The sequence below is a fragment of the Rattus norvegicus genome, chromosome 1 (genome assembly GCF_036323735.1).
Source record: "Rattus norvegicus strain BN/NHsdMcwi chromosome 1, GRCr8, whole genome shotgun sequence".
In the NCBI taxonomy this organism is placed as follows: Eukaryota; Metazoa; Chordata; class Mammalia; order Rodentia; family Muridae; genus Rattus; species Rattus norvegicus.
In genome coordinates this window covers 185,861,043-185,882,631 of record NC_086019.1, presented here as the reverse complement: position 1 = coordinate 185,882,631, position 21,589 = coordinate 185,861,043, and the positions used below count along the sequence as shown (strand labels likewise).

The window sequence follows — 21,589 nt, the reverse complement described above, 5'->3', positions numbered from 1 at the left end:
TGTCATTTACTTAATATCTTTCTTTCAGTTGACTCACTCCTGGTTTTGCTTAAATACCCACTTTAGCTTCGTCCTAAGCAACAATATCCACTAAATCACAGGTTGGATGTTACTAATTATATATGTGTTCTAATCCACCTCAACATAAACAATTATGAAGGAGATGAGAAACAGTGCCATGTGTGCTACCTGAAAGCCACCAGTACCCTCTCCCAGACAGACACATTCGTCAGGAGCCTTCTCCTCTCTTCACTCCCCAGATAAGAGGCCTTGCTGCCTGACAGCTTGATGTGCTGTTCCCGCCCCCTGAGTGGTCACGCCTGGTGGATCTGAGCCTGACCTGTTTTGTAGGTTTCTCTGCTACCCAGCCTGGGATTACATAGGCCTCCATTCCAGGAACAGCCTGACACGTGCCTAGCCAACCCAGACTGAAATTTCTAATCTCTAAGACCTCAGCTGGCCAGAGCTGTCAGAAAGACTAACTGGTTGCCCTGTCCAGACCAGGACTAGAGCTTGAACCCAGGGCCTTGTGTCATGCTAGACAAGTATTTTACCACTGGGCTACATCTTTATCTCTTTAATAACCTCCCCCCATCCCCAGGGACTGGCATGGGATATGCCATATTCCTGTGCCTCAGACTCTGAAGTACTAGGATTATGGTCATACATCACCATCTCAAACTTAGGAAACTTAGTTTTCTGGAGGCGCTGTGAGGCAACCCAGGGCCTTCAGCATGCTGTAGAAGCACTCCATCACCGTGCCATGTCCCAGCCCTTCCTTGAATGGCCATTCAAGGAAGCACCTGTCATTTCCTTGGGCACCTGGTGATTAAGTTCCACAACTGGCTCTAGAAAGGTAACCACACCCATGGCAGTCCCATCCTCTCTGTCAAGCCTTTCTATAGCAATGTAGATCCTCACAGAGAGGAAATCTAAATATGTGATAGGTAGGAATAAAGTTCCTGGCATGCTATGCACGGACCAGGCACCCAGGAATTCTGGAGGGCATTAGGAAGGGTGGTTATGTATTATGTAAAATAATCTGTGGGGTCTGGGGAGGTGGCTTAGTTGGGCAAGCACTTCCTTTGCAAGTGTGAGGACTGGGGTTTGATCCCTAAACTCAAATAAAAGCTAGATATGGAGGACAGTGCTTGTCACCCCCATTGAGATCTTGCAACAGGAGCTGGATCTCTAGAAACGCTACAGCCAGGTAGTCAAGTCTGCTTGGCAAAGTTCCATGTAACAAAAGGTAGAGGCACCTGAGGAGTGATAGCCAAGGTTGTCCTCTTATGAGCATGTCATGCATGCAAGCACACGCACGCACACACACACACACACACATTTGCACACATACTCACACACACTCACTCACACTCATACTCACACACTCATATACAAACATACTCATACACACATGCACACATGCACACACACTCATACACACATACTCACACACACGTGCACACGTACATGCATACATATCTGTAGAGTTGGTCCTGGTGACACACACTTGTAATTGTAGTTCTCTGGAGGCTGATGGAGAGTTTTAAGCCAGCCTGGGCTACATGGTGAGACCCAGTACCTCCCATCCCCGTATTAAAACAACCTGTAGGATTGCATACAGCTATGTACATAGGAGAAAGATCATCTGGGAATTACCCGGGGTGTTTATTGTGATTACGTCTTGGAAGCAAGAGCTTGGGTGACTAAGGATAATATTTTTAAACATTTTTATCTATGTTTTATATTTATCAATATTTATAGGTCAGGGAGGTCCTTCCCTAAAATATTGATAATATTTTAACATTTATCTGTGTTTTACAATGTTCTCATGGTGAACATATATTGTTTATATCCCAAAAATATAGTAAGCGCGTTTTAGTTTTACAGCAGTGTAGGAGAGGGCTCTAGGCAGCATTTCTACTTGGAAAATTGAGATTATGAGGTAGGGCTAGCAAGATGGGTCAGGAATAAGAACACTTGCCACACCAACCTGATGACTAGAACCCATGTCAAAAAGCCACAAGTAGTGGCTCATGCCCACAACTCTAGCACCCCCACCACAAAACGGATGGCTCAGAGACCAAAGAAAGCCTCTGGAAGCTTGGGCTGCTTAGCCTAGGATATACATGGACGCACAGCAGGGGGAACAAGAGGTGCCTTTCTCAGAGAAGGTAGAGGTGAGAACAGGCTCCCAGAGGTTGCCCTCTGACAGCCATGGGCATGTAATGGCTCTCTCTCCCTCCCCCCACCAACATAAATAAAAATACAATTGGCTTCTTGTATCATCTGTGGAGTCAAGCAAGCTCAGATCAGATTTGTTTTTAAAAGTAGTGTCTGTCTTGAACATGTACAGCGACCTCATCATCATTTCTTAAGCAATACAGTAGACACCTATAGCATAGTGGTCATGATAGGTAATCTAGAAATGACCAAGCCTGCAGGGGGATGTACAGAGGTAGTATGTGCCCCCTGAATCACTTTATAAGAGGGGTTGAACAGCAAGGATTTAGGTCCTGGATATAGTCTCTGTAGATTTGAAAGAATATGCAAAAAATTTGACTGTTAGTGGGAAATGGTGGGAGGACAGCAGGAAATATAGTTGGATTGTTGTTAATGGTGTTGTTTTTAAGAAAAAACATCTAACAATATAGCCCAGGTTGTTCTAGAACTCACTATGTAGCCCATGCTAGCCTCAATCTCATGGCAATCCTTCTGCCTCTTTGATGCTGGCTGGAATTCTAGCATGTATCATCAAGCTGAGAAAACTTATTTTATTATTATTATTTTTTTAACATTGTCTTCCTAGAATTGAGAGGCGGTCGGGAGTGGTTTAACGAGCGACTCAGTTGCTTGAGATCAAGTTTCTATTACTTGGCCAAACAGGTTTACAAAAGAACATACAATCAGGCATACACTTATGTTCTAATATCTGTCCCCGTTTACTTCAATTTTTGTTACTTTATAATTTTATTTTCAATTAAAGAGAAACCAAACAAACAAAAGAAGTGGTCATCCAACTTGCAGAGCCTACCCAGGACCTCCTGCCAGCTCACACACTTACTTACTCCTACAGTTTCTGGAGGTGACTCTGGCCATGCCTGAGGACAGGGAGAGCCAAAGATGGCTTTCAGAAGAGGTGGCTGTGGTGGCCCTCTCCACTCTGATGTCTTTCATCTCCTGTTGTTTATTCTCTTCTATCTCCAGAGCACCCTATCCTGGGCCTTTCCCAGTCTGTGGGAGAACACCTCTTTACCAGGACCAGGGCCAGGAGCCTTGTCATCTGGTTCCAATGGATGGATGACTTGGGGGCACCCATGGCAAGCAACCAACTCATTCAAGTGCCCTCACTCATTCAAGTGGCCACCTGTCCAGGTGGGAGGAGTGTCATGTGCTGGTGGCAGGCTGGGAGGGAAGAATGTGGCTGCTTTGATCTGCTGCTGCCTCCCTTCCTGTCCAGTCTGGAGGCAACTGCAGAGGATAAGATCAGCTAAGCCTGAAAGAGGTGTGTGTGTGTGTGTGTGTGTGTGTGTGTGTGTGTGTGTGTGTGTGTGTGTGGTGTGTGTGTGTGTGTGTGTGTGTGTGTGTGTGTGTAAGTCGAGGAAGGGGGTTGGCTAATCCATGGAATAGTGTCAGGAAAATCAAGCTCATTTGCTAATAGTTCAAGGCCCCATGGTGGTAGGTCCAACTTTTCAGCCTCTCTCTGCCCCAGACACTCATGGATGACTGTGTTATTAAAAGTGGAGGTGAAAATGTAGATTCATACTTATAATCTTGAACTGGACTGACTGAGGCAGAGGGATGGAAAGTCCAAAGCCAATCTGATCTCCATAGTGAGACCCTGTCTCAAATAACAATAAAAAGTCAGATGTACTTAGGTGGAACCTGTGTCCATCTGTCTTGAAAAAAAATTTGTGTGTGTGTGTGTGTGTGTGTGTGTGTGTGTGTGTGTGTGTGTGTGCGCGAGCGTCACAATGTGCTTGCAGATGTTACAGGACAACTTGCAAGAGTTGATTCTCTCCTCCTACCATGTGGGCCCCGGGGGATTGAACTCAGGTTGTCATGCTTAGCTGCAAGTGTCTTTAGCCACTGAGGCATCCTCCCAGTCCCAGTTGGTTTTTTTGAGCTATGGCCTCACTATGCAGACCCTGGATCACTATGTTACACAGACTGGATTTCAAACTCATGGCAATTTTTGTGCTTCTACCTTCCAAGTTCTGGTTTCATAGATGGGCATCGCCACTCCCAGCTACATTTTTGCCTTTAATTTCTTCTTACATTTAATTAATTGATTAATTAATTATTGTATGGAGTGAGGAGAGTATATGCATGCCACAGAAGGGTCATCAGCCTTGGCAGCAAGCACCACTGAGCCACCTGCCCTCTCCCATTTTGCCTTTAAACAAATAATGAGGAAGGATTCCTAAAGTAGATGGCTTTTTTTTCTTTTTTCTTTTTTTTGGAGCTGGGGACTGAACCCAGGGCCTTGCGCTTGCTAGGCAAGCGCTCTACCACTGAGCTAAATCCCCAACCCCTAAAGTAGATGGTTTAATATAGGAGTGCATCTGTAGAGAGTTTGGGAAACCTTTGTTTGGAATAAAATAATATATCAGCCCTAGCAGAAGTCATTCATTCCCATTGGGTGGGAAGAATAGGCCCCTGTTCCCCTCATCGCAATCCTGGAAGGGCTCTTCAGCTCTCTACCCATCTTCCCCACACTCCTCTGCCTGCTGGTCCCTTCTTCTTCATTTCCTTCAGTCAGGTAGCCAGGGCTACCCTAACAAGGTGCCAAGCTTCATAGTTCAAATAGTGGAATGCATTTTCTCACTGGAGGCTAGAAGACCATGGGCAATGTTTCAGCATTGAGTTGGTTCTACTGAGGTTGCCCTTGGGCTGGCAAGTGGCTGCTGTGCTCTTCCTGCCTGTCCTTTGCCTGTGAGCAGGACACCCTGTTCTCTCTCCCTGCTTCCTCCTTTACAAGGACAGCTTTCATGGGGGAGGTAAGCTTTCTCACTTTTTAAGTTTCATCACCACTTTAAAAGCTCCATGGCAAATATAGACATCCCGTGGGGGTTAGACGTTCAACCTAGGAATTTGAAAGGACTTAACTCACCCCATAACACAGCTGCAAGTGGCAGGTGGCTGGAGGGAAAGTAGGTAAGCTTCTCCCTTTCTCTTTTTCACACCCAGCTCCACACACAAGTGCTGGGAACTTGCAGAATGTTAAGAGAAAAGACACCATGCCGTGCATACTGTGAACCCAGCACTCGGGAAATAGAAACAGGAAGATTGGAAGTTCAAGGTCATTCTTGGGTACTCAGTGAGTTTAAGGCCATCTTGCACTACCTGAAAACCTCTCTCAAGAAAACATAGGAGAGAGGGAAGGAGGAAGGAAAGGTTGGGAGTGGGGGTGGCTCAGAAGCTAAAGGCATTTGCCACCAAACCTGATGATTAGTATGGTCCTTGCGTCTCACATAATGGAAAGAGAGGAGAGAACCAACTCCCACAAGTTGTCCTCTGATATTCACATGTAGCACAGGCACAAATACACGCACACACACACACACACACACACACACACACACACACAGAGAGAGAGAGAGAGAGAGAGAGAGAGAGAGAGAGAGAGAGAGAGAGAGAGAATACCTTCTATATTAAACCCAGCACCTCTCACCTCTCTCCCACTAGGATAGGGGCAGCCAGACAGTCATGCTATGAGGTGGATGGAGAAAGTGACAAGAGGAGAGGCTGGTCCTCAGAAAGGTCATGGCACCAAGGAGGGAAGGTGACCAACCAGTTATTTGTGAGAGACTTCTTGGAAGGGCTGGCATAGAAAGCTGAATCTGGATGGATGTCAAGAATTCCTCAGAGGGAGACATTCAAGAAAAGAAGCAAGAAAGGGCAATCAGAATTCCCTAGAATGCTCTCCCTCACCCACCCCCACCTCTCTGTCTCTCTCCCACGTATGCCATGTTATGTACCTTCATACGCAGAAGCTGAAATTCCTACCAGCTCAACGGCATGGTTATTTCTTCCACCTCATTTTATGGGTGGGAAAGCAAACTACACAAAAGAAAGGATTAGCGAGCTGCACGAGGTGGCGACCAGCAAGTGGCAGAGCTGGGACTTGAACCCAAGTTCCTCACTGGCTCATTCTGAAAAGAAGTGAAGGGGACAGAAAATGCGTGTTTGGAGGAAAGCCTGTGAGAATTTGGCCTTCGCTCTGCAGCCAATGGGAGCTGTAGGAAGCTTTCTGAGGTGTTTGTGGAGGAAGGAGCACATTCCTTGGCAGTCAAGTCTCAGAAGAGTTATTCTGACACCCAACTACTCTGTTATAGAGCTGAGAAAATCCATTTGTAACAGTCTTCTTTTCTTTTTTCTTTTCTTTCCTTTCTTCCCTCCCTCTATCCCTCCCCCTCCCTCTCCCACCCCTCCTTCCTTCCTCCCTCCCTCCCTCCCTCCCTCCCTCCCTCCCTCCCTCCCTCCCTTTCTTTCTTTCTTTCTTTCTTTCTTTCTTTCTTTCTTTCTTTCTTTCTTTCTTTCTTTCATTCATTTTTCAGACATGGTTTCTCTTTGTAAACAGTCCTGTCCCATCCTGGAACTCGCTTTCCAAGGCAACCTTGTAGCTAAGAGTGCAAACTTAGCAGTTACTGCTTTTGCCTTCCTTTCCCTGCAGTAATTACAAAAGCCAACATTTGCTCAGCACAGTGCCAAGGGCTCTCTGCATGCATTACCTCATGAAAATAAAGGCAGTGAAACCGAGAGAGAGCCTACCGCTGCCCTATCTGGTGAAGAGTCTACTGATGTCAGAGAGATGGTGGGATTTTGCCAAAACCACCACAATACAAGATGGAGGGAAGGTCCACCTCCTTATAACATCTTCTTATAGTACCTCAGGGCTCTGTGCCAAGGCCTCCTCTCAGACAAGCCTTCCCTGACTCTGGTCTGCTCTCTTATTGCCTGTTTCTATTCACTCCCTAAGGTGGCCAGCAGGCAGGGCCCAGCTCCCTCTCAGTCTTGCTCCATGAGCAGGGGACTTACAAGTCATGTTGATAGTCCCTGTCACACAGCAGCTACTGGGAAGTAGAAACAGCCTCTGAAGAGCAGAATGATGCCATGGATATAAGACACAATCCAGTCTCCAAGGACACGAGGTGAAAATGAATGACAAGACACTGAGAGTTCTGGACTGCAGTGTGAACATACCTCACACTGCAGAACTGTGTGCTCAAAAGCGGGTTAAAGTGGCTGGCAAGGGCTCAGCAGGTGAGAGCACTCGATGCCAAACCTTGCAGCCTGTTGGATTCAGTGCGGTGGAAGGAGAGCGCCAACTCCCCTAAGGTGTCCTCTGACATAGGCTGGGACACATGTGTGCCCGCTTCAAAACAAAGAATGCAATTTGGAAATTAATTTTTGAAAGCGGTCTGCTGGGGATGACAGAAATGCTTTCAATTCTAGCGTGTGGGAGACAGAGGCAGGTGGATTTCTGTGAGTTTAGGGCCAGCCAAGACTACATAGTGAAGTCCTGTCTCAAAAAGATTAAAAAAAAAAAAGGATATAATGAGTTGGGGTTAAATGGAGCCTGGCTCTGTATACCCGAGACCCTGGTTCCATTCTCAGCACTAAAAATAAAAGAGGTGACCATTTGTGTGTTACAGAACTTTTGTTTTTTTTCTTTAAATCACAACCGAGAATAAAATACGTTTCTGGGTGTGGTAACATATACTTTTAACCCCAGCACTTGAAGGCTGAAGCAAGAGGATTTTGAGTTCACAGCTAACCTGGGTTCCTACAGTTAGACCCTGTTTCAAAAATCAAGTCCCAGCATTGCAAGTGCACCTTGTTAGTATGTCCAAGGTCTTGGACTCTATCCTCAGGGTCACATCACTGGGCGTTTAATTGTTCCTCTGTTTCATGGATCCTATTATATCAATATCAGACAACATTGAGCTTACCCAATGAATAAGTGCTTAAATATGGGTTGGTTACTACAGTGAACTCATGTTTGGGGCCAAATGGGTGCTTTTTGATTAGAAGCCAACTCTTGTGAGCAGAAGGCCACAGAGGCTTGAAGGAGGTGGGGTGGGGGTGTGAGGTCAGGGTGTAGGGAGGCGGTGTAGGGAAGTGGTGTTTAGGTTGTTTGCAGAGTGAAATCATAGTTCCTATCTGTCCTCCTGAGATGGTAACAGCAACATTTGCTGAGCACGGAGTATGCACAGGAACATGACACCGTCTCATTTAACCCCTGAGTCAAGCCTGTAAGGAATTGTCACCTCTCTAGCACAGAAGGCCATTCAGGGTCACCCAGCTGTGACCAGAGAAGTCGAGTGAAAGGTCCCCCTGCACCTGCCTTCTCAAGTGAACTGTGGTGCACTTCGACTGACAGCCTGACCCATGAACTGGTTGGTCCTTCTGCTTAACATAGCAACAGGAGTCATCCCCACCCTCACACAAAGATAGTCCATTCCCTCATCTAGGAAGAAAAAAAATCGGCACTTCTACTCTCTGATCTCCAATAACTCACTCACTCGTTCAGACCTGCCTGTCAAGCTTCTCAAGTTCAAGGCCTCAGGGAACCAGTTGGGGGCTGGGTGGCCAATCTTGATCAAGGCAGTTGTGGAGTGTGGCACTGGGCCCAGGCCTCTCCCTCCATGGCTCTAGGCCTGAAGCTGAGGCCCCCGGAGGTGAGAATGAAGTGCCCTTTGACAGGCTCATCTGTGATTTTCTGCAAGACCCCCTCTGTGGTGAGCTGCACACAGCAGACGTCCTGGAATGGGGAAGAAGGTTGCATGACCACAAAAGGTCTGTCTTCTGAGTGGCAATTATGTCTTTAAATTGTGGGCTTGAGCTTGAAGAAACCGCTCAGGTCTGGTCAAAGACACAGCTTAGCCACAGAAGCAAACCAAGACCTGAAACTTCTGTAAGACCTGAGTGCCTTATACAGAATAAAGTTGTCTTCTGGGGGCCTCTGGAGAACCCATCTCAGTGACCGAGAGAGGTCGTTTTCAAAGTCTGGTTCTCCTCATGGCAGGAGCTGCAGCCCCTGGGAGCACTGTTGTTAAGGCCAATTTTCAGGTGCCGCCCACCCCTCCTGAATCAGAAACTCCAAGTTCAACCACCTTCTGGAGTTCTGGGTCACACTCAAGCTTAGGAACCACTGGCCCAACGTCTCTCTGCTTAAAGGATGGCACCAGAGTGGGCTGTAGTAGCACATGCCCATAAATTCCAGCCTCTCCAGAGTCTGAGGCAGGAGGATGGAGAGTTCAGCCTGAGGCTCAAGTAAGTTGGAAGTCATTCTTGTGAGACTCCCTGTCAGAAAACAAAACAAAACAAACAAAACAAGAAAAAAGGGAAAGCAGCCATAGTGCCTGGCAATGGGACAACTTCACACAGAGACAAAACCCAAGCCTGATGTTACCCAACAACATGGAGACTTTTTCTTCCAATTCTTTGCATGCTGGAAATACCCAGGCCTTTGAACATGCCAGGAAGTGTCCCACCACAGAGATGTACCCCAGCCAGAACATGCATTGCAACCAGATTCCAGGAGACTTGTGTGCTAGTTAGAATTAGAGCCACCGGGTGGGCTTTAGTTCCTTTCCCTTTCTCGTGGTTCTCAAGCTCTCACGGAAGTTGATGTCACAAAACAAAGCCACATCAGACTTAGGAGATTGGGACTATTGGAGTCTGGGAATTAGATGTTTAGAGAGAATCTGAAAGCCAGATGTGAGTGAAATTCAATGAAACCAAAATGACTGTAGCTGAGGACACAGTTTGGTGGTAGGGTATATGCTTAGCATGCTCAGAGACCTTCAGCCCCTTCTCCAACATCCTCCATCCCAGGGACAAATGCTATGTGAATCACAGTCAGGCCTCTGGAAACATCAGTTTTTGATCCTGTCCACAAGGATGTGTCAAAGCCAGAGACAGTGATAGAGGCCTTAAGGGACAAGAACGCTGTGACTGCTCTGCTCTCTCTCTCTCTCTCTCTCTCTCTCTCTCTCTCATTTTTCTCTCTCAATGCATGTGTGTATGTATCTATGTGTATGTGTGTGTGTATGTGTGTGTATGTGTATATGTGTATATATGTGTGTATGTGTATGTGTGTATATGTGTGTGTATGTGTGTATATGTGTGTATGTGTGTATGTATGTGTATGTGTATGTGTATGTGTATGTGTGTATGTATGTGTGTGTGGTGTGGTGTTGGAGTGTGCATTTTCTTGTGTGTGTAGGTACATGTGGATGTAGGTGTGTGCATGTGGAGGTCAACCTGGGTTGTCAGCCTTAGGGACATCAACCACCCGCTTTGAGACAGGCTCTATCATTGACCAGGAACTTAGTAGTTAAGCTAACTTTGGTAGCCAAACTGCTTCAGGAGATCCTCCTGTCTTTGCCTCCCCAGAGCTGGGACTGTAATCATGTGGCACTACGCCTGGGACTCTTTCATGGACTCTGGGGATCGAACTTAGATTCTCGCACTCGATCACTCAGCCAGTGCTTCACTGGCCACAATATCTCCCCAGCCCCTGGGGTGGCTTTCTGACTGTGGAAATGGGTATTGCTTCTGGGCAGAAGAGCCAGGGACAGAACTTTCCAGTCACCTGCAGGTGTTTAAACAACACCGATGTCTGGCTCTGCCCTCAGAGCTCCCGATTTGCTTGTCTGGAGTGTGGTGTTAGCCTGCAGTTGACAAAATTCCCCAGACAATAAGAACCTGAAGCAGGGTTTGTGCAAACAGATAGAAACAAGGATGATGCACTTTTAGTAAAGGTCCAGGCAGCATATTATCATTATTATTATTAATTATGATCGTTATTGTTATTATTATATGTGTGTGAGATGCTAAGGACTGAACCTAGGAATTTGTGTTTTACTAGGTAAGCATTTTTTAAACTTTGAGACTGAGTCTCATTGAGACTGGCCTTGAGCTCTGTCTTTCCTGGATTAGCCTCCTGTGCTGGGATGACAGGCCTAGGCTACCGTGTAGGGCTCTTGATGTCATTTCTACCATGTACTGGCCATGCTTGGCTCACATGCTACACACAGTTAGAGGGGAGACCCAGCTGGGCTGGAGAGCCCTTGTTCACATACTGCTGGGCTCGGGTGCTGACCTGCATGCAGTCCAGGGAACTTTCGGCTCAGCCTGCTGGCTGGCTCCTCCTTCGGGCAGTCGCCTGCCCAGGCTCCCTCTGCTGCACCTCAGCTCTCCTGGAAGCTCCGAATTATGACCAAATCACATTGAAAAGACAATCTAATATTGGCTGACTCTGTTGGGTTCTGGGCCATAGGTACCAAGGCTGGGCCTGGTTCTTTTGTCTACTTTAAGACTTTCCTGCCTCCTCCACTAGTTGACTAAAGCCTTACCTCTCTCTCTGGGACATAGCCAAATCTTGAAGTAAATGTTCTGTGCAGCAAACATGGTCATTGGAGGCTCACTGTCAAACACGCTCCTTTCCTTTTTTAGCTCACCTCCATGAGAATTATTATAACAATATATCTATAATAATAATAACAACATAATATCTTAGATGAAAACAGGCACAGAGAGGTGAAGTGATTTGCCCTAAGTCATACAGAAAGCCTAGAAGGGTTTTCCTTTTGGCAGTGCTGGATATTCAACCCGGGGACTTGAACCCACACCTAACTGCAGAGCCTGTTTTGTGACCGCTCTGTTCAGTGCTTCCTCAATATCTATCTTAATGACCATCTGTATGTATCCTGCCAGCACCCCAGTCACCACAACGCCCACGCACCAACTTCTCAAGGTCAGCTGCAAACCTGCTTGGTCTGCTTGAGCAGCAAACCTGGGCTCTTTGGGTCTTGATTGGCATCTAGACCTTCCCCCAACCTTCCTCTGCTTCGAGCCTGTATTGGGAACTGATACGATCAATTCTATACAACTCAGAAGAAGGAGGCTGGCAGACCTGCCCTGCTCTGTTTGTTTGTGCAGGTTGTGTACCTAATAACTCCAGGGCCACCGTCCGTAATGGAGTTGATCCAATGACATCCTGAAGTTGTGCGGTGCAGCAGCCCCGGACGCTGGAGGTAAGATAGTCAGGATACACAGGTGTAGGAGCCGCCCTGGGTGTCTGTCTTTATTGCTGTTCAGAAATAAACCATCAAAAGGAGAACAGCCCAGAAGGAAATGCCTCCGTGTGTGATGGGGGATGGGGTATGTGCTCATGCTTTAGAGACCTGCTTGCATTGGGAGCAGGAAGTACTCGACTCTTCCTGGGATCTCTGCCTCCAGCTGGAGATGCGCCCTTCCCGCCCTACCCCGCTTGTCTCAAACTGAGCAGATTGCAACTTCAGTGTGAATCTCCGCCCCAGTCTGGGCAGGAGCTCTCTCCTCTCCCTCTCAGCCCTGAGTGGTCTCTGCTGGGCTGCCTTCAAGCCAACCTATTCCAGGCAAGTTTTTCCCTTGGGCTCCACCTGCCTCAGGAAATCCAGAGCTGATGGGAACTGACTCATGGCCGGAGCCTCGAGCTATGCCCTTAACTACTGTTCCCCTGGCCTGTGTGTTTTCCTGTATTTGTTTTACTTTTACAATCCAAGTCAGGCCCCGTGCCAGGGCTGCACCTGAATGGGCTTATGTGTCCCTTCCCCTGAGCCCGAGAGGCAGGAATTGCAATTATTCCGTCTTATAGATCAGATCTCTGAAGTTCAGAGAGACTGGGTCAATTCCCCGAAGCCACACCGTTAGAAAGTGAAAGAGCTAGGGATTGAACCAGTGTCATTTGTACCGCTGAGGCCCAAATTCTTCCTTATCTTTCCTGGGAACGAGAAGCATCACGCCCTCTGAGTAGGTCTGCTTGTAGTCTCTGCCCTCCCTGACCTTGGGTCTGAGAATCCATGTGGGTCATGCTGCTGTTGCTGAAGAGGGTGACGGTGGGCATAATAAAGATGGTAATATGTAGGAGTGACGCTTAGGGGTGACGATGATGGGGGGTTGGAGGTGCTGAGGGGGGCGGTACTGGTGGTTTACATCTCCCTGAATGGTTATTGTGAGCAAACTCAACAGAGGAAATGCAGACAACCCATACTGTCTGTCAGCTCTGTGTGTGTTCCCTGACTCCTCTGGGAAGACCTCCAGAGCTGGTCCTGTTGCATCAGGGTTTACTAGATACCTCCACCCTCCAGCCTGAGATCAGAGACAAGAAGGAGAAAGAAGGAAGGGCTGGAAGTGTGGCTCAGTGTCAGAGCGCTTGCCTAGCATGTGCACAGTCCCAGGTTCTGGTCCTAGTGCTGCAGAAAACAACGACGACCCAGAAAAGACAGCACCATTGTCCCCTCTGTGGACTTCCGAGCATCCTACTAGAGTCTAGCTTCTCTTTCCCTGTGTTGAGTCTAGGCCATACATTCCCTACCTTGTGCCAGGGGCAGGCTGGCCCAGTGGCTGACTTCTTGGGAGGTAGGCCCAGCTGCTCGTCTTTTGCCTGCCTCTCTGTTGGAGCCATTATTTCAGAGGAAGTTGCTACAGTTGGGAAGTTTGGAGGCTGATGCTGGTGCCTCAGATTAGAGGGACTCTAGAATGGCGGTCACATGCTAATACTTGCCAGTCTCTTTGTTAGGTGATACCAAGATCTTAACCCACACAATGACACGGTTGATTCCTAGCTGAGCCGGAAGCTGAAACCTTTCATTTGGCTGTGGGTGGCCCAAAGGCATCAAGAGCCACATCCCAGGGGGAGACACTCCACTTTTCATCCACTCTGGTTGCTTAAGTGACACCCAGAGGGCAGGCCGGGCAAATAGTGCACCCTGCAGCCAAACTGCCCAGGTCACTGTCCCAACTTTGTCATGTTGCCATCAGTGACCTTCGGTAAGTGACTTAACCTCTCTGATTCCATTTATTATCTGCCAAAAAATGTACAACTCTGCCATCCCTTTCACAGGACTACCCTGAAGTGGCAATTCATTCTTGCAGGGAGAAAACTCACTTTCCCTGTGGGTAAATGGGGACAGTTACACTACCTACCTTTATGGTGGCTAAAAGAATTCAGTGAGATAAAGCAAGTGCTTGCAAGTAGTAGATAGCACTGCCCTGGGGATGGGGGTGGGGCACATGCTTCAGTGAGTGCAAAATCCAGGGTCCTATTCCCGGTATTCAAAACAAGAAAGAGTAAAACCTCTTGCTGTTGCATTGATGGGAGAAAGTCACGGGGCTGCATTTGTATCATTGTTGAAAGTATCAGTGACAGTCAGTAGAACAACCCTTTCCAGAGCAGCAAGGTACGGGCTCTGGGAGGAACTGAGAAGCCTCTTGGAGGGGTCTTCAGAGAAGAGCTTTGGGCTATTACACTGCCAGCTCCACCAGGAGCAATACTGCCCACACCTCAGGCTAGCCCTACTGGAAGGCCCTATTTTTGGGAGTTATAGGATTGGGATGAGGATGGGTTGGGGATCTCCAGGTGAGGGCCGAGGAGGCTCCTGGGAGCTGAGCCATGGCTTACATCCCAGCTGTATTTTCAGTGTCTACTCTAACCTGGGCAGGTGCCCGTCTCCCTCCACCCCTCCTTCCCTTCCTTCCATCATTCTTACTCCTCAGATGCTCGCTGAGTATCAGCTTGGAAGCTCGAACTCAGCTCCTCCAGTGAACCAAACACTACCACTTCACACTGGTTTAAATTTCTACGAAGTAGGTTATAACGCCCAGCCTGTGAGGAATCCCTGCTTCCTGCTTGGGATGCCTCCAGCTTCTGAGTGCCTCTTCCCACAGAGACCCAGGTTCTGCCACTGGCTCCTGTGCAATCCTATGAGCCCCCAGCTGTCCTCTGTACCTGGTGGACCAGAGCCAGGGTGGGGTGGGGATGGGGTGGAGGTGGGGGTGGGGTGGGGAATTGGCACCCTCCCCAGCACACATAGCCCTAACTTGATCTTTCAGCATTCCAGGAAAAGGTGACAGTGTTTTGGTTTTGTCCCATCCTCATGCTCTCCCTGAGAAGCCAATGTCAGCCCCAGGACAATCTGGAAGGCGTGCTCTGCACAAACCTGTTCACATAGGCATCATGGTCCTGATCCCCAGGTGGGAAACCCCACGGTGCCTCTGGGCCTTACACAAACTGCCTGGCTCCAGAGGCAGGAGTAAGGAGCTGGGCAAGTTTTACTAGGCCTTAGCCTGTGTCTCATACTTCTGGCTTTCCCCTTTGCCTCCCTTCTTTTCTGTCTCCTCCTCTTCCTCCTCACTGATCCCCCTCCTGTCCTTTTCTCCTTTGCCCCCCTTGAATGAGCAGTCATTACCAGGTGCCAGGCATGCTCTTTCTGTGTGACACATGCCTCCCCCAGTCTCTAAACAGTTCTTCAAAGGCTGCCCCTAAATTTACAGTCTCAGACCTAACAGGTTTCTGTAGTTTCTTTTTCTAACACAATCCTCCAAGGCCAAGACCACAGGCTTCTCACTATGGTGTGAATAGAGGGTAGAGGTGTTCCCCACTGTGTGTGAGGACACACACACACACACACACACACACACACACACACGAACACACACACATGCACAGACACACTCACCAGTCTAGAAATGGCAGCAATCCCAAGCAATATGAGACCGTTTGCACGAGGTGCATCTCTGCTGGAAGTGTTAAGAGGAACCAGATCAACACGAGTTCCAGAGAAAGTTCCAGAGAAAGTTCCAGAGAAAGTTCCAGAGAAGTTCCAGAGAAAGTGCACAGCCTTCACTTGGGAGTGAGCTCCCCCCACACAGAGGGAAAGCAAACAAGCCTGCTTGGCTTTGTCCTTGAGGTCCGCATCCCAAGGTCAGCCAGGAAGGAAACATCCACTCTTGCCCAGGTATTTCCAACTCCCCACACCCACTACGACTAAGATTTTCCTAGTCCGGGGGTGCTGGGGTAAGGGAAGGAGAAGGTTGGACTCAGGTTGTTTTTTACTGTATGGCCTTGGGCAGTTTGGGGACCTCTCAGAGCCTCCAAGGTTCTGCAAACTGTCTGGTCACAAATGACCTTCTAGAAAACTCAGTCATGGCTAGACAAGGATCTTTAGTGTCAAAATAAATAAAATAATCTCTCTGTGGTAGCTTTCGCCTTCGATCCCAGGGCTCAGGCTAGTCTGAATAGCACAGTGAGAGTTTGCTTCATAAACTCAAACAAAGAAGGGCCTGAGTCCGTACCCAGGACTCACACGGCAGGAGACAGCTGACTCCTGCAACTTGTCCTCTGACCTCTACACACCCGTGATGGCGTATTTGTACCTGTACCCACACCGCCAAAGCAAATGCAGAGCTGCAATAAACGGAAACAAACAATAACACCTCTCAACACACAGCTTAGGCTTTCTGTTCATTCCAAATCTAGTTACATAACACCCGTGCATTCAGGGTTTACTGTGGGCCGAGCACTGCAGCAAACACTTCGTTCCTTAACTCCCAGAGTGTTCATCTGGAGGGGAGAATCATTATTTCTGAATTACCGACAGGAAAACTGAGGCCAAGACAGGTTAAAAGGGACTTGCTGGATTTGAATCTCCATTATCTGTGGGGATAACAAACCAGGCTTGAGAAGCACAGCATCTTTCTGTGTTTCTTACCAGCTGGCCAGAGTTTATCTGACTCCACGGATTGCATTTTGCATTATAAAATAATAATTTCTAATTTGTTCAGAGTCAGTAATGGAAAATACAGACTTGATCCCCACTACCACTGTATGTGCATGCATGTACATGCATGCATGTGTGCATGTGTGAGCGAGTGCGTGGTGCGTGTGTATGTGTGTGTGTGTGTGTGCAAATGTGTACTGCTGAGGATCAAATCTAGGGTCTTGCACATGCCAGGCAAGTGTTCTACCATGGAGCTACATATACCTAGTTCCCTAAGTGCGTTTCCTTCCTTCCTTCCTTCCTTCCTTCCTTCCTTCCTTCCTTCCCTTCTTCCTTCCTTTTTTCTTTCTTTTTCTTTTTTGTGGCAAAGATAAATTATAAGCCATTTTAAAGCGCACAGTTTAGTGTGACTTGGCCCACTTCTGCCATCCCATAGCTGCCACTGCTGTCCATTCCCAGTCTTTCACCACTAACGCGATGACGGGACCATGAAACACAGCCCACACCCCTTTCCCGCCCTCCCGTTGATGACCTCATCTATGTGACCTCATACAGTTTTTGCTCTTTTGTCATCACGGCCCCTGCTTTGAAAACCAAATTCTCATTTAAAATTTAATCCATAGGACCAGAGAGGTAGCTCAGTGGGCTAAGTGCTTTCTGCACAAGCTCGAGGTTCTGATCTCAGATCCTCTGTGTCTGTAAAAGCTGGCCCGGAACTCACTAAATGGACCAGACTGGTCTCAAACTCACAGAGATTCTCCTGCCTCTGCTTCCAGAGTTCTGGGATTAAAGGCCTGAGCCACCATGCTGGGCTGCCTCCTGGCTTTTTAAAGGCCATTTCCTAAGTGTGGACTTCCTTTCTCATTGTGTCCCCAGAAGAACTGTACATCCTTCAGAATCGACCATAGAGCTTTCCCTCCTCTTTGAACCTTTTCTTGAAGTGTTGTAACAGGGTCTGGGCAGTTAACACTGCCATTACCAGAATACCGAGATCCTGTTTACGGTCATCCAGGCTGTAGTGGAACGCTTCAAGTGGATTGACTCATTTAATACCTGAAATAACCCTTCAAGGCAGGCACTGTGTATCACTTGTTTCCCCCACAAGGAAATCATCACAACAGAGCCAAAGTAGAGACCTGAAACATCACACCTGGGAGACAGAAATAGCTTTGGAGTCTGGCTGTTACTTTCCATGGTATTGTGCTTGGAGAATAAGGGTGGCCTCCGGGGAACTATGGGGTCTTAGAGGTTCCTGCCTGGTCTAAGGGGAAGCTACCACTGTTTAAAATCTCAGAACTAACCTACAATGTTGAAGATTTATATTTTAAAATTATGTGTGTCTGTGTCCATGTAGGGTATGTGCATGTGAATACAGATGCCCAAAGAGACCAGAGGTGTCAGATCAAAGTCAGGTACTCTGAAAGGACAACACATGCCTTTAGCAGCTGAGCCATATCCAGACCAGCTAACCCACACTTTTAAAATGAAGTGTAGGGCTGGGGAGATGATTAAGTGGATAAAGCACTTGCTGTGCAAGGGGGAGGCCGGAGGTTACAACGTCAGAGTCTTACATACAAAGTAGGAGGGTGTGGAGGCCATGGGTAATCCCCATGCTCAGGGAAGGAGCAGAATCCAGGGGCAAGTTCACGACCTAAACTAGCCAGATCAACGAGAGATCCAGGTTCAGTGAGAGATGCAAAGGCTGGTGGAAGATGTGTGATACCAGCCTCTGGCTTCACACACAAACATAAGCATACAAACCACACAGAAAAGCATGTTAACAGGCAGAGAGAGAGAGAGAGAGAGAGAGAGAGAGAGAGAGAGAGAGAGAGAGAGAGAGAGGGAGGGTGCATGCCTCATAAAGGCGCCCCAAAGCTTGTTCTATCTATCATCTATCTATCTATCTATCTATCTATCTATCTATCTATCTATCTATCTATCTATCTATCTATCTATCATCTATCTATAAGACACTGTGGAGCCCTGGCTGTCCTGGAACTCACTCTGTACACTAGCTCAGCCTCAAACTCACAGAGATCTCTCTGTCTCCTGAGTGCTGAAACTAAAGAATGTGCACCACCACTGCCTGGCTCTTTTTACATTAATTTCTTTCTATTTATTTAATTTTAGGTGCATGTACCAGATGTGTGCCTGGTGTTCACAGAGACCAGAAGAGGGCGTCGAATCCCCTGGAACTGGAGTTAGAGATGGGTGTGAGCCACCACGTAGGTGATGGAAATTGAGTCTTAACCGCTGGACCGTCCTTCCTCAGCCCTCTTACCCTGGGCTTCTGCCGTTTCAGCTGTCTCCTGTATTCCAGAGATATACACCAGAAACCATTTCTGCATCTTAGCTCAGGGCCTCTCTAACTACCACACTAGGTCCTTTTTAGTACCACGGCGTGCTTAGACTCTGATGTGAGCTGGCCTTGGCTCCTTCCACTGCTCGGGACTTTGGTTGTCCTGGAGGTGTGGAAGAGTTCCCAAGTGGTAGCTCGGCATTGCCTCCACCACAGGGCCATCTTAGTGTCTCCCCTCAGTTGTATTTGCATCATCCTAGTGGGCACTCAACAGTTTGGAAAGGCTATTGTCTTTAAGCCCATTCCACAACTGTGAAATTGTGGCTCAGAGACAGGACTCTGTCTGACCTGAGAAGGGACGAAGCCGGATTGAACTGGAATCTCTCTGACTTTGGCATTTTGCTAGCCTGGCTGTGATCAAGCATTCTAACACACTTATTTATTTGTTTCGGGCTTTTGAAACAAGGTCTCACTATGAAGCTCCGTGGCTTAGCATTTGCTATGCAGCCGTGACTGGCCTTGAACCTGCAGTCCACCTGTGCCTCTTGAGTACTGGGATTACTGGCATGTGCCACCCTGCCATGCTCCAGCTAACTCCGATGGTCCTATTAGACCTTTGAGGATGGTCATAATCTTCTTGAACTATTATCTGGACACAGAGGTGCAGGGCACACACGGAAACTTGGCACTCAGGTTTGTCTGCCCATGGTTCTTAAATTTATGTGTCTCTCTCTGTGTTTGCATCCTGTGTGGTGGTCTTCTCAGAGGTTGGAAGAGGGCGTCAGATCTCCTTAAACTAGAGTTATAGGTGGTCGTGAGCTGGTTGGCATGGGTGCTGGGAACCGGACTGGGGTCCTCTGGAAGAGCAGTAACCACTGCTAGCTCCCCAGTTCTCCACCCCAGCCCACAGTTCTTAATCATCCTGTCTCCTATTGGATGGTGAGAAGGACACTGCCTACTGTCACAGACAGCCCCTCAGTGAGGCTTTTGGTGTCATCTCCGCCCGCTGGGCACAGACAGGCTTGAGGACTGGCTCATTCCTGACCCTTGAGCTCAGTGGAAATTGGAGGTAGAGGGGAAATGAATTTGTCCTTGACCACAGATAGTTAGCACAGAGGTGGGCTTGCCTGTCCGTGTGGTTTGGAGCCTGTCTTTTGTCAGTGTGTACTTGTATTTACTGTCTATACATATATGCACATATATATCTTCTGTGTGTGCAATGAAAAAGAAGGGACCTTTGTTCCCAAAATTCATATCCTGTGAAGTTAATTTTCATCAAAGAACAAGAATCTGGAACCTGACCCTGAAATGGTAATTTATAAGTCAGTTCCATGACCATGCAGCAACATAGATGGTTCTAGAAGGAGTAAGTGGAGTTGAGGGTAAGCCACCATTGCCCAACGGTGTGGATGGATTAAACAAATAGCATTTGTATCTGCCCCAACTTTACATTTTTACATACTTCCTATGGATTTGTACATGTACAGGTGTTGGGAAAGGTCTAGAAGAAATATTTTATTTGAAGATGATGGTTACTTTTAGGGAACAGGGACATCAGATTCGGAAAGTTTGAGAGGACCCTTCTATTTGCTTGCTGGCAGATGGCCCATTATGGGACTTTCCAGGTGCTCATCCAGGGACCACGTCAGAGCAGGATGGACTGAGCTGTTCCAAGACCCTCCCTGATGGAGATTTCTGGTGTGTGGGGAAAACTCTGCAGCTTCCTTGCTGAATCCCATGTCTCTTCCCCTTTGTTCTGTTCTCTGTCCTTTATGTCCTGTGTTCAGCGCATCTATGCTATGTGACATTCTCTAGACATTAACTTTGTGCTAAAACTCCCGGAATGGTGGAGAAACAGCACAGGTTGGGGCTTGGATCTGGGCTCCTCCCCGTACTGCCTCTTACAATGGTGCTCCCCAGAGATGACTGGCTTGTGCGCATCCACCCCCCCCCACTGATCCTCAGTTTCTTTACTGTGAAAGGGGACCCCGAGACAACATTCGGCAGGCATTGCTTCGCGGCGACGCATGATACTCCCAAGTTTTGCTATTGTCACCTTTGAACTACAGCTTGCCCCGCCCACTCCGCATGAGGACTTGACCACAGCCCTTCCCTCTAGCAGCGACAAAAGTGCGACCCTCGCTGGATCTCTTGCTGAGCGAGTCTTTCCCCTGTCTTCCTGCGTTCTCCGCAGGTCCAGTCCCACTGTCCCCACAGTAGCGAGTTTGATGATGGCCAGGCACCCTACGTCCTCCTGTGGGAAACTGAGGCTGGGTAGCCGGCTCTCAGACGCTGTCAGGGACGGAACTGCGGTCATTGCCCGGGTGCGAGCGCGCGCGCGGAGGTCGCTGTCATACCTGTTTAGAAAGCTGCTCCAATGTGCAGTGATGGCAGCTAAGGTGGTGGCGTCCGTCCGAGTGGCTGTGGAGCTGGGTCACCTGTAGAGCCAGGGACGCTGTAGGCGGAGGGAGCGCGGGGGGCGGGGACCAACCGGGAGGGCCTGCGGGAGGAGCCTGCCTTCCTGGGTTAGTCGGGCTACCTGCACCGTCAGGCTCCCAGGCCACTTTGTTCCAGTTGACAGGCTCCAGGTCAGTATCCTCTGTAGTCCCCACAGGCCACTTCTCACCTCCCAGCCCCATTCTCTATACACAGGGTGGGGGTGGGGGTGGGGGTTGGGGGAAAGCAACGACAGGGGACTCCATGCCCTACATTGGTGCAGAAAAGCCTTCCTCCGTGT

The 21,589-nt window shown here is 48.3% G+C and overlaps 1 protein-coding gene across 2 annotated transcripts in view; it reads right to left on the bottom strand.

Annotated features, from left to right (window-relative positions):
• Scnn1b (sodium channel epithelial 1 subunit beta) overlaps nt 1-21,306 on the bottom strand; it is a 54,392-nt gene extending 33,086 nt beyond the window's left edge. Inside the window, exon 1 of one of the 2 annotated variants that reach the window (XM_008759682.4) lies at nt 21,210-21,306. The gene's annotated coding sequence lies outside the window, so the exon portion shown is untranslated. 2 annotated transcript variants of the gene reach the window in all.
• Nucleotides 21,307-21,589: the final 283 nt, after the last annotated feature.